This window comes from Lepidochelys kempii, chromosome 2, assembly GCF_965140265.1.
Source record: "Lepidochelys kempii isolate rLepKem1 chromosome 2, rLepKem1.hap2, whole genome shotgun sequence".
Classification (NCBI taxonomy): domain Eukaryota; kingdom Metazoa; phylum Chordata; order Testudines; family Cheloniidae; genus Lepidochelys; species Lepidochelys kempii.
Genome location: NC_133257.1, coordinates 124,259,820 through 124,276,500, shown reverse-complemented (window position 1 = coordinate 124,276,500; position 16,681 = coordinate 124,259,820). Strand labels below are relative to the sequence as shown.

The following is a 16,681-nucleotide window of genomic DNA, read 5'->3' as shown; positions in this document are numbered from 1 at the left end:
CAAGAGAGACTTTTTTTTGTTAACAGCTCATTAGCAACTTGTAAAAACTGGAGGTTATTTTAATACCAGCTCCTTAGCTTTTGTGGCATTAGCAGGCACTACTAGCCATGCATTACAATCCTTACTCCACCTGCTGTCACAAACAGACGGCCCCAAGGTGGTGTAATTGAGGCAGCACTCCTCTGTATGCTGTCTAGAGGCCAGTATAGTGCCCTTGTCTAAGCCACCTGGGGTGGCCAGATGTCCCGATTTTATAGGGACAGTCCCGATTTTTGGGTCTTTTTCTTATATAAGCTCCTAGAAACACCCCCAGCCCCAGTCCCGATTTTTCACACTTGCTGTCTGGTCACCCTAAAGCCACCAGACATTGGTGCAAGGATGTCCTGCCTAGAAAGGATAGTCAAATTCTAAACTATTCCTATCACTGGGTGGTTCGGCCCCAGTAAATGAAGTAGGTACATCTCTCCTGTGCCAGTTTGGTCAATTATAAGAACATAAGAATGGCCATAGTGGGTCAGACTATGGTCCATCTAGCCCAGTATCCTGTCTTCTGACAGCAACCAGTGCCCGATGCTTCAGCACGAGTGAACGGAAGAAGGCAATTTATTGAACGATTCATCCTCATCATCCAGTCCCAGCTCTGGAAAGTCAGAGCTTTAGGAACACCCAGAGCATGGGCTTTCATCCCTAGCCATTGCTGGACCTATCCTCCATGAATTTATCTAATTCTTTTTTAAATCCAATTATACTTTGACCTTCACAACAAACCCTGGCAATGCATTCCACAGATTGACTGTGCGTTGTGTAAAGAAATACTTCCTTATATTTGTTTTAAACATGCTGTCTATTAATTTCATTAGATGACCTCTGGTTCCTGTGTTATATGAAGGGGTAAATAACACTTCCTTATTCACTTTCACCACACCAATCATGATTTTATAGATTTCAATCATATCCCCCCCATAGCTGTCTCTTTTCTAAGATGAAGAGTCTCAGCCTTATTAATCTCTCCTCATATGGAAGCTATTCCATGCCCCAATCATTGTTGTCGCCCTTCTCTGTGCCTTTTCCAATTTTAATATATCTTTTTTTGAGATGGGGCGAGCAGAACTTCACACAGTGTTCAAGGTATGGGTGTATCATGGATTTATATAGTGTCGATATGATATTTTCTGTCTTATTTTTATCCCTTTCCCAATGGTACCTAACATTCTGTTAGCTTTTTTGACTGCCACGGCACAGTGAGCGGATATTTTCAGACAACTATCCACAATGACTCCAAAATCTCTTTCTTGAGTGGTAACAGCTAATTAGATCCCATATTTTGTATGTATAGTTGGGATTAGGTTTTCCAATGCACATTACTTTGCACTTATCAGCATTGAATTTCATCTGCCATTTTCTTGACCAGCTACCCAATTTTCTGAGACCTCTTTGTACCTCTTTGCAGTCAGCTTTGGACTTAACTAAACTGAGTAATTTTGTATTGTCTGCAAACTTTGCCACCTCCCTGATTACCCCCATTTTCAGGTCACTTATCAATTCGTTGAACAGCACAGGTCCCAGTACAGATTGTACTTACCTCTTTCCATTATGAAAACCATTTATTCCTAACCTTTGTTTCCTGTCTTTTAACCGGTTACTGATCCATTAGAGGACTTTCCCGCTTAGCCCATGACTGCTTACTTTTTTAAAGAGTCTTTGGTGAGCGACCTTATTAAAGGTTTTTGAAAGTCCAAGTACATATATCCACTGGATCTCCCTTGTCCACATGTGTCTTGACCCCCTCAAAGAATTCTAATAGATTGGTGAGGCACGATTTCCCTTTTCAAAAGCCATGTTGACTCCTCCCCAACTTATCATGTTCATCGATGTGCCTGATAATTCTGTTCTTTACTATAGTTTAGACCAGTTTGCCTAGTATGGAAGTTACTCTTGCCCGCCTGTAATCGCCACGATTGCCTCTGGAGACTTTTGCAAAAATCAGCCATAGTTATCCTCCATTCAGAGGCTGATTTAAGCAATAGATTACAAATCACTGTTAGCAGTTCTTCAATTTCATATTTGAGTTCCTTCAGAACTCTTGGAGAAATACCATCTGGTCCTGGTGACTTATTTCTGTTCAATTTATCAATCTATTCCAAAACTCCTCTCCTGACACCTCAATATGGGACAGTTGCTCAGATTTGTCAGGTAAAAATAATGACTCAGATTCATCGATTCATAGATATTTAGGTCAGAAGGGACCATTATGATAATCTAGTCTGACCTCCTGCAGAACGCAGGCCACAGAATTTCACCCACCACTCCTGCATGTGGGACTCTCCCTCACATCCTTTACAGTGAAGACTGATGCAAAGAATTCATCTAGCTTCTCTGCAACAGCGTTGTCTTCCCTGAGTGCTCTTTAGCACCTTGTTCATCTAGTGGCTCCACTGAGTGTTTGGCAGGCTTTCTGCTTCTGACGTACTTAAAAACCAAGAGCAATTTTTTTGTGTGTCTTTTGCTAGTTCTTGTCAAATTCTTTTCTGGCCTGCCTAATTATGCTTTTACATTTGACTTACCAGAGTCTATGTTGCGTTCTATTTTCCTCAGTTGGATTTGACTTCCAGTTTTAAAGGATCTCTTTTTGTGTCTAACTACCTCTGTTACCTGCTGTTTAGCCACTGTGGCTAGGAAGTCAGTGGAGGTGCTTTCCAGCTGTCCTTCCTGAGCCAGAGAGCCAAGGACAGAAAAGGATGGAAGGGGATGAAGGCTAAGAGTAGCAGAAGGGTATGCTTGCTGGCTCTCAGAGCCAGAGAACCACAAGGGATGCTGTGGTTGCATAGGAGAGCCGGGGCACAGTAAAGGAGGCTAGGGATGCTCTTGATGCATTGCCTGAATTAATAGTGTTAGGATTTGTTATGTGCACTGGGTTTTCTTCTGTAATAAATTAACCCCATTATATCATGATCAGTGGAACTAAAGTCAGAAAGCCCACATTCTCTGGAGGATTGTTATTGATGTGACACTAGGAAAAGACGGAACGTGAGGAGTTGGAAGCAACTCAACTACATGGCAGAGCAGTGCACAGGATTTAATAAAGTTCCACATGGTTAACATAACCTGCATTCAGCATCTCTCTTTGTGAATGAAACATGGTGGCAGCAAATGGAGTTGTGAGTTCTCTGCAGCACAGCAGCTGGCAGCATGAGCTGTAGAACTTGGTCTGAAGACCCCCGGGTCCCTGGATTTTCAAGACAAAAGCATAGTCCAGCAATGAACCTGGTGGAAAGAAAAGTTTGAGGTATACACAGATCTGGCTGTGCAGAGGATGATGACGACAACAGCAGGAGAATAAAACTGTTATTTTACCTTATTTGGGAACAAGGTAGAGAAATCTGCACCATTCTGAAGCTTCCCACTGCCTCAAGCCTCACAGCAATCCTAGGAACCCTGGAAACCGATTGTTCACAAAAGCAGAATGAAATTGTGGAGTGACACATGTTTTTCACAAAAGACCAATCTGAAAGGGAGGGCATAGACCTTATATTTCCTTATGCACACTGGCTACTACATGCAATATTGGGAACTTGACAGACTCCCTGGTATGATACAGGATAGTCTGTGGCACTTGGGATCAAGATATCACATTAGATAGATGCTTAAATGTGGGGCGTGCAGAGGAAGCCTCAAGAGAAATGATGAAAGCCCTCGGAGGCGCCCCGCTCCCAGAAGTACATGCAGTGAGACAACAGCAAAGGAGAGCTGGTGGCCAGGGTTCCCTACCCAAAGTGAGATGCATTTACTGTGAGAGACAGGATGACCCACACACTAGGATGGCAGTGCAAAGAATGTAGCAAGCTGATTGATTTTAACAGTGTGTGCAAGAGCAGAAGAAGCTCTCAGAAAGATAGCACATCAGAGAGTGGTGATGATCATGACTCTATCTGTGAGTCTGTGAGCATATCAGGTTCAGGCTGTTGGGACAGGAAAGTAACTAGGGGTAATACCAACCTCCATGCATGTAAAAATGTTAATAGGGAAACACAACATGCAATTTCAGTGGGAAACTCTCCTGCAATGTGATTCTTCGGAGTGAGTAGAAGTCAAACACGCCCATTACAAAAAGCAGTTGCAATCTAATAAAGTACAATGACAGCATAATGTAGCCTGTGGGGAAATGTGATTTTGTAGTAACTAACTTGAAAAATAAACGTACCAACTGAAGTTTGTGATGCTGGATGGTAAGCACCACAGACCCCTCTTTAGGGAACACAACCATATGAGCCATGGATCTGATCATGGCGCAACATCAGAATTTTATAGCTGCAAGGCAAGAAGAAAAATGGGGAGTCCCAGGGACACAGGAAACAATTTTAAAAGCATAAAAGGATGTTTTCAAAGGTGATGGGTGCCTTGAAGGAAAGCTGTGATTAGAGGTAGACACAACAGTGGAACCTGTGTGCTTAGCATGAAGGAAAATTCAGTGGCATTACATATTCGTGTATGTAAGGATTGTGAAAATCTGTAGGAGGGGGGTATCATAGAATCATAGAGGTCAGTACAGCCTGCGTGAGCAACATGGTGATGATAAAGAAGCCACCAGGCAAAATACACATCTGCATAGACCAAAACCTCCTGAAAAGACTTTGAAAAGATGCCACTATGCACTGCCCACAATTCATGACATCTTGCCAGAACTCTCCAAAACCAGAATCTTTACAGTCTTGGACGTAATGAATGGGTTTTGGCACGTAAGCCTGGATAAAAAGTCCAACACACTTTGTAATGCCATTTGGTTGCAACAGATTGCTGTATATGCTAATGGGCATAAGGCCAGCACCGGAAGTATTTCAGAGGAGACTCAGCCAAGTGCTGTATGGACTTTCTGAGATGAAAATAATTGCAGATGATATCCTCATTGTATGAGAAGAAAGTTATGATACAGAAGCTGAACAAGACCATGATAGCAAACTACAAGCTTCTCTACATCAATGCAGGAACAAGAACATAAAATTTAACCCAGAAAAAATGCAACCCAAACAGTGTGACGTATCATATATTGGACATCCGCTCACAGTAGAGAGACTGAAAGCAAATTCAAACAAGAGCAAGACAGTCAGAGACATACCAGCTACATTGGATGTGAAAGGGATATAGCATGTCATAGAAGTGATACATTTTCTGTCCAAGTTCTGTCCACACTTGGTGGCTATAGCAGAATGCATATGTCAGCTCAGAAGCCAGGATGTTGAGTGGGACTGGGTGGGTTCCCAACAGCAAGCATTTGACATACTGAAATAAGATAATGGCTGCTTGCTCCTGAAGTACTACCAGCCAGGAGAGCCACTGACATGCTAGCGTGAAGAACTTGAGGAAGGACTGGGTGTAGCTCTTTTGCAGAAGCAGCTGTCACTTATGCCAGCATAACCTTAACAGAGACCAAACAGGGGCACACCCAAATAGAAAAAGGAGCTTCTGTCTGTGGTATTTGGAGTGGAATAATTCCATCAGTACACTTGTGGCCCCCAATAATAGTGCAATCAGACCACAACTCCTGAGAGACAATCATGGCAAAATCCCTTCTTAGTTCTCCAAAGAGATTGCAGTGCATGGCGATACGACTCCAGCAAGTCCATGTGGAGATCAGATATTGTCCAGGGCGATTACTGACACCCTTAGCAGGGCACATATACCCAACATCAGCAAGCTGGAGGAAGGGGATCAGAACACTGAATTCGTTAACATGTGCACTATCTCCCAGTTCCAAGAGTGAAGCTGGTGTAAATCAAAGAGGCTATGGAAAAGGACATCGACTATAAGCAGTCAAGGAAGTGATACTAGCAGGGTTACCAGAAGACAAAATCCAAGTACAGATAGGAGCAGAATGAAATATTCAAATTAAAGATGAACTGGATATGCAGACTGGAATCAGATTTCAAGGACAGAGGGTTATTGTCCCTGCCTCATTACATAAGCATGTCACGCAAAAAATACATGCCTCACAACTGAACATTGATGGGTGTCTTAAACGGGCTGAAGAGTGTGTTTATTGGCCAGGGAATGAATTCACAACTGTGCTTTTTGATAGCAGGATGCAAGACTTGCCAGTTGTGTGATAAAATTGCCAGCAGAGACTCTTACCACATGAGCTGTGCCCCTCCCCCTGCCCCCAACCATGGAAAAAAGGTGGGAGTGGACTTATTTACCTCCAAGGAAAAGCAGTACTAGATTAGCGAACTACTATTCAAATTGTTGGGAGCCTGATACAAATTGATGCCCTGCCTGATACAAGAAGCAAGTCAGTGATTAGCAAACTGAAAGACCACTTTGCAAGAAATTGCATTCCAAACCCCACATTCACCCACAACAGATCCCAATGTGCCTTGGAAGCATTCAAGGAATTTGTGAGCAAATGGAAGTTTGACCATCATACCTCCTCCCCAACATACCTTCAGAGCAATGGTACAGTGGAATCAGCTATGGAAACAGCTAAGAGACTGTTACAAGGCTATTTCTTGTGGTTCAGCCCCCTTGTTAGCATTTTTGGTACACAGGAATACCCCATCACAGGATGACAAAACTTCTGGTGCAGGTGCTGTGAAGTACCAAAACCCTTTTGTTAGGCAGAAAGATGGAGACACCGCCAAGAGGAGAAGGCAGACAAGCAGGTCACTTAAGAGGTCAGCAAATGACCTACCAGCCCTGGATCCAGGCACTCCTCCGAAGATCCAGCTGTTAGAGAGACACCAGAAGGAGCAGAATAAGGTAGTCATGAGGGGTGCAGTGGCACCCAGGTCATACAAGGGAGTTACGCAAGAAGGGACAAGTGATCCAACAGCATGACAACAAGATTCCAACTTGGCTATGTGCTAGCAACCTCTTGCTGAAGGGACATATGGTCTGGGCATCAATTATTTGTTTTTAATGTTCATATTAAAAATATTTGTGAAACAGGGAAGATATATCAGGATCAGTGGAAATGGAGTTAGAGGGCCCCAAGTTTCCTGGAGGGACTGATATTGAGGGGATACTAGAAAAATACAATCAGAGGAGTTGAGCTGGAAACAGCATAGTCACAGGAGCAGAGCAGTGCACAGGGTTTGATAAAGTTCCACTGAGACAACTTAAACCTACGTTCAGCTTCATTCGTTGCTAATGTAACACCCACTAAGGACATTTACACTAAGGCCTGGTCTACCCTGGTGGGGGGGGAGGGGAATCGATCTAAGTTATGGAACTAAGTCTACGTACTTAGATCTACTCACCGCGGTGAGTCGACTGCTGCCGCTCCCCCATCAACTCCGCCTGCGCCTCTCGCGCTGGTGGAGTACAGGAGTTGATGGGAGAACGCTCAGGGGTCATTTTTGTCGTGTCTAGACTAGACGTGATAAATCGACCCCCGCTGGATTGATCGCTGCTGGTAGTATAGACATACCCTAAGAAAGACTGTTTGGACAGTTTCTGGTGACTCTGAAGGAGGGAAAGTGCTGCACAGGGGCACTCCAAGTGGGGCTGCTTTGTGACAATTCCTCCTTCTGGGCTCAGTAAGCAGATCCACCAGCTTTCTCTGTTCTGAGATACCCAATTTATTTACTGTTCTTTTCCTCCTTTATCCCCTTACTCATGTGTATTTCTATTATATCTTTTCTTGTGGGGCAATTAATGACCAGCTAAATTCCAGCATCAGAAAAAACCCACTATCCAATACAAAGTTTATTTCCCTGCTATATAAAAGGTTCTCTTAACTTCACCTGGATTCAAATACTTCTTCTCATTTCAGCAGTCTAGATCCAAAGACATGATGCTCTCAGAAGTTTGGTTAGAAAACGATGACTCATCATCCACAGCTGCTTGTTGCTTTTCAGTTATTCTCCCCCCTTTGATCTCCTCTGTCTTGCAGTATTTCACTTGCACACATCAATACTGATGCCCGTTGACAGCCAAACTGCTGTTCATACTCCTATTAATTAAAAATGTATGCAGATGATAATTTGTTAACACTAAGAATATTGCAGTTATTATTAATGACATTTGGCTTCCAATATTTTCTCTCTTGCTGCCATTTGTGGTCTTATTAATATCACCAACAGGTCATTGTCAAGACAAATCTGCAAAAGCAATTTTATTTGTGTAGGTTATATGTCTAATGAAATTAAATAAATCAAACAAATATTGTAAAATATATAATACTTTGAACTTATATGTAGGGCCCTCCAAATTCACAGCCATGAACAATGTGTCATGCACTGTGAAATCTGGTTTCCCCCTGCCCCCTCCCCCCCCGTGAAATCTGCTATTCTGTGTGCTTTTACCCTATACTATACACATTTCACAGGGGGAGACCAGCGTTTCTCAAATGGGGGTCCTGACCCAAAAAGGAGTTGCAGGGGGAGTCACAAGGTTATTTCAGGAGAGTCATAGTATTGCCACCCTTACTTCTGCATTGCCTTCAGAGCTGAGTGGCCAGAGAATGGTGGCTGTTGGCCGGACACCCAGCTCTGAAGGTGGCACCCTGCCAGCAGAAGCGCAGAAGTAAGGGTGGTAATACTATACCATGCCATTCTTACTTTTGCACTGCTGCCTTGAAAGCTGGGCGGCTGGAGAATGGCAGCTGCTGACTGAGGGCCCTGCTCTGCAGGCAGCAGCACAGAAGTAAGGGTGACCATACCATCCCATGCCATTCTTACTTCTGCACTCCTGCTGGTGGCCTCTCTGCCTTCAGAGCTGGGCTCCTGGCCAGCAGCTGCCACTCTCCAGCCGCCCATCTTTGAAGGCAGTGCTGCCGCCAGCAGCAGCACAAAAGTAAGGGCAGCAGTACTGTAACCCCCCCTACAATAACTTTGTGACCCCCTCACAACTACTTTTTGGGTCAGGACTCCTACAGTTACAACACTGTGAATTTTAAGATTTAAATAGCTGAAATCATGAGTTTTACAATTTTTTTAATCTTATGAACATGAAATTGACCAAAATGGACTGTGAATTTGGTAGGGCCCTATTTATATGGCACCTACCATTCCAGGATCTCATGTAAATTATCTTAGGGTCAGGATACCCCAGTTAGATAGGTAATATCATCCTATTTTATTGTGGGAACAAAGATACAAAAAGGTGAGGCCTCTGATTTTGGGTGACTACACTCCTGGGTGTCTAACATGAAATACCTGGGGCCCAATTTTCAGGAGAGCTCAGCACTCAACTCCAATTGAAGTTAGTGGGAGCTGCGAGTGCTCAGCTCCCCAGAAAATTAAGCCCAAAGTTACCGTAAGTTGGGCTCCTGAGGAACACAAAATATATGGCTTCTTTTGAAAGTATTCAATGATGCAACTTGCCCAAGGTCACAGAGCAGATCATTTGCACAGCTGGGGATATAGTCTAGGTCTCCTGACTTGCAGTCCCATGCTTTAGCCACGAGACAATATTCCCTCTTAATAAGAATCATGGTTGTCTTTAGTAGTGTATATCCTGCAAATCCAGTGCTGGAGTGCTTTTCACCCAAAGACAAAAGGATCTTTTCTCCCCCTGGATCCAAACCCTTGACTCCTATTAACTTCCAGCAAGGGCTGAGCATGCTGGCATGTAGGGCCAGCCTTAGACATGTGCGAAGTGTGAGGCTGCGTGGGATCCTGTGCTGGAAGCAGGTTCACTCTGTCAACATCCTTCTTAGCAGGCATCTACACAACCCAATGACCTCCCCACCAAGACATCTCACTTTATTTGTACAGGCCCCCTGCCAAACCTAAGGCTGACTCTTAGGGAGTCTATCCTCCCCTCCCATTAACATGAATGGGAGTCATATGTTGGGGTCTGTTGTCCTCTTCTTACATGTGAATAGCTCACTTTGATATTTATGGGGTGTATGTACATTTAGAGAGAGAAGAACAGAATCCAGCCAATCTATCCTTGTCATATTGTGTGCTTTAGTTTAGACTTCAGAAGTATTTCTGAAGCACCACTATCCAATATGAAAGTTTTAGATCAAGTTCTTCCTCCATGGAAGCAATGCTTCTTGAATGAGAAGGGTTACAAGTAATTTCTTTATTCTCCAGTACATCTAAAGGACCAGATTCTCTCTGTGTACACCCATCTGCAACTCTAAGAATTCATGAGTTTATGAGTGTAACTAAGGACTGGGTGACAAAACCTTTGCTGGAGTAAGTGGGTACCACTCCATTGGCTCAATAGAGCATCTCTCCAAGGTCAGCATGTTTCCTTGAACATGTGCTTTTTGTAGCTAATTTTATCTGCCAAATGATTGTATGATTGACAGACCTTGAGTCATTTAGCATTTTCCTGAAAATTTACTACTTTAATGGTGCAGCTCTACCAATCGTAGCATGAGCATAGATTAGTCACCAGTAGAATGCTCACTGTGACATCACCAAAGTTAGGTGATATGGTGGTTAAAATGATTGCAGCTGGCCTATATTAGTCCTTTCACTACTGCTGCCATAAAAGGGAGTGGAATCAGTGCTGGTGCAATGGTAGGCAATCTGAAGAAAATGTTAGCGTAGACACCGGCAAAGAGGCTTAATTGAAGTGCTGTTGAGAATACCTTGGACAACAAGAACTGAAATCACTGCTAGAGAGAAAAAAAGCTTTCTGGGCTTGTTTTTATTTTTTAAAAGCCTGCATGAAAGTTTTCATAAGCCTCTGATTTAAAGTTTTGAATATTTTTAAGGTTTATGGTTCTTTCTAGTCTGTGAGCTAGCATCACTGGTGTGATCACAATTTACAATTGATATCAAAGGCTACATGTAAAGATTTCTTCTCTCTTCGTCACATTCATGCCAAAAGAAAGATATCTGCATGGGCCAATGCAGATTTCTTTAATAAATGGGTCCAATATCTCCTTAACTACATGATGTCATCTATCAAATGTAGAACTGTGGAAGAACAGTCACAATCCATTCTGACTTAGCCTAAGTTAAAGGTCTGACACAGTCACCAGGCAAGAGAGAGTATGATCACCGTTTGCTAAAAGTTAACACACCTCATGTGACACTCCCAGCTCAAAGACTGAGAGATAGTGATGATAGATCTTAGAGGAAGGTCAAAGATAGGACAAATGCACACCCTCTCAAAACAAGATATCTACTGTAAGGTCCTGGAGCTTGTTGGGAGGAAATAAAAAAGGGACTTTGCAGAGGAAGGTGATGTTCCCCTCCTCAGCCCCTCCCCCCTTTTTTAGAATTTGGAGGTCACTGAAGTCCAACTGCAAAGTGAACCTGGAGGAATTGGTTCTCTCCCAATGGGAGAACAAAATGGCAGAGCTCATTTTGAAACCAGTTGCAAACCACACCCTGCATGCTTCACACAGCTCTAGTCAGGTTGCTTATCTAATGAAAAGACATCCAAGCATGTGAATCTCGGGGGGGGGGGGAAGGGGTGGTAGTGTCAGAGAGGTATACTGGGCCAAAGTCACTTTAACTTTTGTCCCTTGGCTGAGGTATTAAAGAGGACTATTCTGCCTACCAGGTGTAACTATGGAGGTAAAAAACAAAACAAAAAATCTCATGGCACAACCGTACCCCCTTAATTAAACAGATGTTAATGTCCAAAACTATGAATGAGCATAGCTGAGCTGAGAGTGTAATGGAAGCTCAATTTGCCTCCTCACTACAATATTTTGCAATATTGCAAAGCACTTTGAGATACACCTTAAGTATGAAAAGCACTGTTTACAAAACACACTGTATTTTCTTCTCCTGATTATGTTTGGTGAGCCCAGATAAGAGCTGTTTCAGTACACCAAGGTCTGCCGGCCTCAGAGTCAGGTGATATAGATGAGAACTTGGAACAATTAGCTCCCTGTTCTAGTTAGGCACCCATCTACACTACAGCTGGAAGTGTGATTTTGTAATCAGTGAAGGGCACAATCAGCTTAAACAAGTTAGACAGGTCAGTTTGCATCCACAACTGTGTCCCAGCTCTTTGCCTAATTATATTTTTAGCAGTGCCTCCCGGAAGTTGTCCCACAGTCCCTCAGCAGAAGCAGCTGCCCAAACCAAGACCATGCTTTAGAGTGCTTCCTCTTCCACTGAAGATTATGATGTTTCCTACTCAAACCACACAATCACCTGCCTCACAAGTCACAGTGGCCGTTTTCCATCATGGAGATCCCACTGACGTTGCAGATTGCTGCCAATGTCCAGTGTCTGGATTACACTGTTTGACACGCACACCAGGACAGAAATGGCATTTCAATCTAAATGAGAGAGAATCAGGCCTTGTTTTTTTAGTTAAGCATAGCCCTTCCCAATTAGTGGAACAATAAAAAGATGCTGTGTGGAAGGGGCCCTAATTACACCCAGAATGGACTGGTAACATTGGTAGTCAATTATCTTGAAATAGGTGATCAATAGTCTAGTTCTTCTGTTTTAAAATCATTATTGATATTACATCTTAAATTAATCCATCAACTGGTATATCTCCACCTCTTTTAGAACAAAAGCACACTTTCTAGATGTTTAATTTCTCTTCACTGTCTTTTTTTTACACCACCATATACTAAAAGCAACAATTGAAAGGCAGTGAAAATCTAGCTCAGGATGTATTTGTTGTGCTGAAACATTTGTAATTAAGCATGGTAACCAATTACAGAAATACCTAGAGTAACCCAAGTGATTCGCTCTCACACATCAGAGGCTTCCTAATCAATTTGAAATAACCAGACCCTGCTATAGAAAATAAGCAAGATCACAGCACTTGCTAATGAGTCTCAAAAAATGGATTTCACTGCATGAAGATGTTCATTGTCAGGAGAAAGACTGTGTGTGCCCAGAATCTTTAGGGTCATTTTCATTTGCATTTGATTGGAGAAAAGTCCCCTTTGTTCTTCTCCCTTCTCACATCCTCTGCAACACTGCCTCCCCCTGCCCCCTTCAGTGATTTAGTATTATTGTATTAACATGGTATACCAACTGCTAAAAATATACCCAAATAAGACCCTTTGTGCTGAAGCTGCTATTATCTACTTCAATTATTACTTAATTTCACTCTGTTACAGTGGTTTCCTTGAATATAAATTTGCAGATGCAGGACTTTTGGAAATTGTTCGACAGAAGATACAGTGGCAGAGCTATGAAGCACACACCAAAGTAGTGTATTATACCATGAATAATACCACTTAAACATTTGAACGATTTAAAGCTGCTCTGAGTTTTTCCCCATGGGGACTTGAATTCCTAGACAACAAGCAGTTCCAAACTCACCAGCCTGATGAAAACCTACCCCAATAAAACAGTGTCTAAAAATCACAAGGCTTGCAGGTCACTTGTTCTTTTCACAATAAAAGAGTGAGGTATCCACCTTACCTACTCACCTTCCCCAACCCAGCTGCATTCAGAACAAGATAAATTCATTACTGTATTTCCTTTTAAACAGGAACTGCAAACTATGGGCCATACCCTCTGGTCACCTATGCATGCGAGTAACTCTGAAATCAGTGGAATTACTCACAGGGGTGTTGTTGGCAATATCAGGACCCAGCTCAGAAGAAGAAGACAGAGACAACACAAACCATGAACCTTCTCCAAGTCTGCTTACTTTTTTTTTTTTAAAATTCTTCCTTGTCCTCATTATTGTTCATTTTCATTTGATAGCCGATTTCCTAGTTCCAGCTGGGACTAGAAGTGGAGATGCCAAAATACAAAGAGAGAAGCTGTTCTTATGCTTGGCTGGAAGAGAAAATATCAGAAATCTCACAAGACAGACAGACATTTCCAGACCAGACCTCAAAGGCCCGGATAAATCAAAGAAACTTCATGTAATTAGTGAGGGAAAGAAGGGGGAAAATGGTGAGTTGCTGGTGTACTGAAATTTGTTTGCATAGCATCCTTGTACCTAATGTCTAATATCTCCCTTATCTCTGCTCCCCAAGTTGATCAATAAGCTTTCTACTGGAAGGAGGCTTTATCTCGGCTGAAGGTCGTACTATGAATCACTATGAAACTTGCATGCCAGCTACCTGTAGCTTGCATGCCACCATGATCATCAGGTGAAAAATCTCTTCACGTCAAATTCACAAACACATCCTTATCTAGGCAGTTTTTCTCAATAGTCCTTTTTCTGCATTCTGTGCTTAACTGTACGTTTTCTCCATACTACTGTCATAGGCTTTTTAGTTCAAAGCAAAGTTCATTCTAGTTACAGGCATAATAAAAAAAAAAGGGCGGGGGAGGGCAGTTAATACAATCCATGCTCCCCGAATACTAAAACATCAACCAACAATTAACTATAGTAGCATGATGTTGCTCATGCTTCCTGAGAGGTGGCTATATTTAGTGTTAATACTTTTCTGAACCCAAAAAACACCTCCCAGAGAAAAGCATTGTGATCTGAGAACTATTCAGATTTGTGTAATGGGGTGGAATGACAGGAATAGATCCAACAGAGGCATGCTTGCATGTTGTGAAAGAAAATTTAAAATATCATTGGTGTTAGGGGATTTTTTCTTCCTGTTAACCAACCTCACCCCAACCTCTATTCCTCCTCCCCCAAAAAATCTGGCTGCAGGCTAGTTAAATTCAAAATTCTGGGGCAACAGCCAACTCCCATAGATGGCAAAATTTGCATAGACTTCAATGGGAGCACAACTGACCCCCCGCTAGTGTGCTAGATATTGCTCCCTCTGCAGCACACAACACATTTCTTCTGCTGCTTAGAAAGTGGTTATGAATAGAAAAAGCCCACAACATATAAGGTGCTCAGATACTCCAGTGATGTGTGCCACATAAGTAATTCAGTGGATAGATAAGACTGACTTCTTTTTTTTTTTTTTTTGCATATTGTGGTCACATTCCCTTAATCTGATCACTGCGAAACTCACTCTTTTTATTTCACTCAAGAGCTTTAGAACTAAGTCACTTTTAGAGATTCAGTATCGTCACAATTTTTCCATGAAATGTATTGTTTTAAAAAATAAAACAGAACATATGTATATTCTGCTTTATTTTGTAAAACAATACATTAAATGGAAAAAAGTGTGTGTGTGTGTATATATATATATATATATATATATATAAAGGACCATTCAGCCAGGAAATCCAAAGATTCATTAAGAACTGAAGCTTAATTGCATAGTAGGCATGTCCTGGGTCTGTTTCATGCATAAAATGTTGACCGAGAAGTGAAACAAAAGGTTGCTATTGAAAGAGAAGACAAAAGTATTCCTTTGGTTCTTTTTCACTCACTATTCTTGAAGATCTTTAGTTCAGTGCAAATTGGCAGCACACTACAAATTAGACCAGCCTATTGTTAGTGTCTTGTGAAAGAACAGAAACATGATTCTTCAAGGCTACTCTAGCAGAGTAACAAATGCAAACCACAAACATTAGGAAATGATGTTGATGTAAGATACTGTCTCTCTTCATGTGTAGCAGTGCCGGGGTGGGGGGGGGTAATTTCCCATGAGATTCTCAAAGGAAAGGATCACAAAATTTCTGAGAAACTGGGCTATTCTGGGTTTCTGTCTAATTAAAGCTGGTTGTAATCTTTCAAATCACAAGACAAACATGGTGCACAGGGACAAGGATAAGGTGACAAAATTGACTTTGATTCTTACATGGCATATTTTTGCTTTGGGGACATCTACACAATAGCAATAAGCTGGAGCTCAATTTTGTTTGTTTGTTTTTAGAAAAGACTCACATAGCATATTTGCTGTATCCCTCCAGTACAAAAACTGTGCACTTCTCAAAACACAAACACTGAATCAAGAAAGAGTTTTTCAAAGCACAGAGAGCAATTAGGCGCCCATCTACAATTAAATCCATCTGCCAACTAGATCTAAGTGTTTATATTCATTTACATCTACTTAGCATTTTACTTATTACAGGCAAACAGACAAAGTCCCATAAAGACATAAGAATTACCATACTGGGTCAGATGAATCATCTAGTATCCTGTCTTCCAATAGGGGCAAGCGCTAGATGCTTCAGAAGGAGTGAACAGAACAGGGCAATTATTGAGTGATTCATCTCCTGTCGTCCAGTTCTAGTTTCTGGTAGTCAGAGGTTTGGGGACACCTAGAGCATGGGATTGCATCCCTGGCCATATTGGCTAATAGCCATCGATGGACCTATCCTCTATGAACTTATCTAATTTTTTTTTTAGCCCAGTTACACTTTTGGCCTTCAGAACAACCCCTGGCAATGAGTTTCACAGGTTAACTGTATATCGTGTCAAGAAGTGCTTCCTTGTGTTTGTTTTAAATCTGCTGCCTGTTAATTTCATTGGGTGACCCCTAGTTTGTCGGTTATGTGAAGGGGCAAATAACACTTCTGTGACACTCTATACCTCAGAGTGGCACCCTGGAACCCCCATATTCACCAGTATCATATAATTATGATGCATTTTGTACAAAGTATATCTTGTGAGGTATAATTTTAAAAGTCTTGAGCTGTTGAACGTTAATATTCTGTTTGATTGTATGTGCTATCACTGTATGTGAAGTTATGAAGCTTTGCTATGTGTGTGTTACTGAAATATGTTTGAGGTTAGGAACACCCACAACCAGCCTTTCAGGTACAACAATGGAGTAGCCGGAAATGGCTCATCAATACTCATCAAAGAAAGAATCCACTATCCCAGAAACTGTATACAGAAGTGTCTTCTTAGAGGGAGCACATATATAATGGAGACTGTTTGACCAATGGAAACAGCCTGTTCCCCACATCATAGCAAAAGATCTTTC

General features: G+C 42.0%; 1 long non-coding RNA gene across 2 annotated transcripts in view; it reads right to left on the bottom strand.

Annotated features, from left to right (window-relative positions):
• Positions 1 to 3,119: 3,119 nt before the first annotated feature.
• The window catches only part of LOC140907088 (uncharacterized), a 34,229-nt gene continuing 20,667 nt past the window's right edge, over positions 3,120 to 16,681 (bottom strand). The window contains exons 3-6 of one of the 2 annotated variants that reach the window (XR_012157364.1): positions 13,534 to 13,664; positions 7,737 to 7,945; positions 3,355 to 3,435; positions 3,120 to 3,264 (exon numbers count right to left, since the gene is read on the bottom strand). This is a non-coding gene — a long non-coding RNA (uncharacterized lncRNA). Of the gene's footprint in view, positions 3,265 to 3,354; positions 3,436 to 4,201; positions 5,291 to 7,736; positions 7,946 to 13,533; positions 13,665 to 16,681 lie in introns of those variants that run through there. The other variant, XR_012157365.1, reaches the window with a different exon arrangement.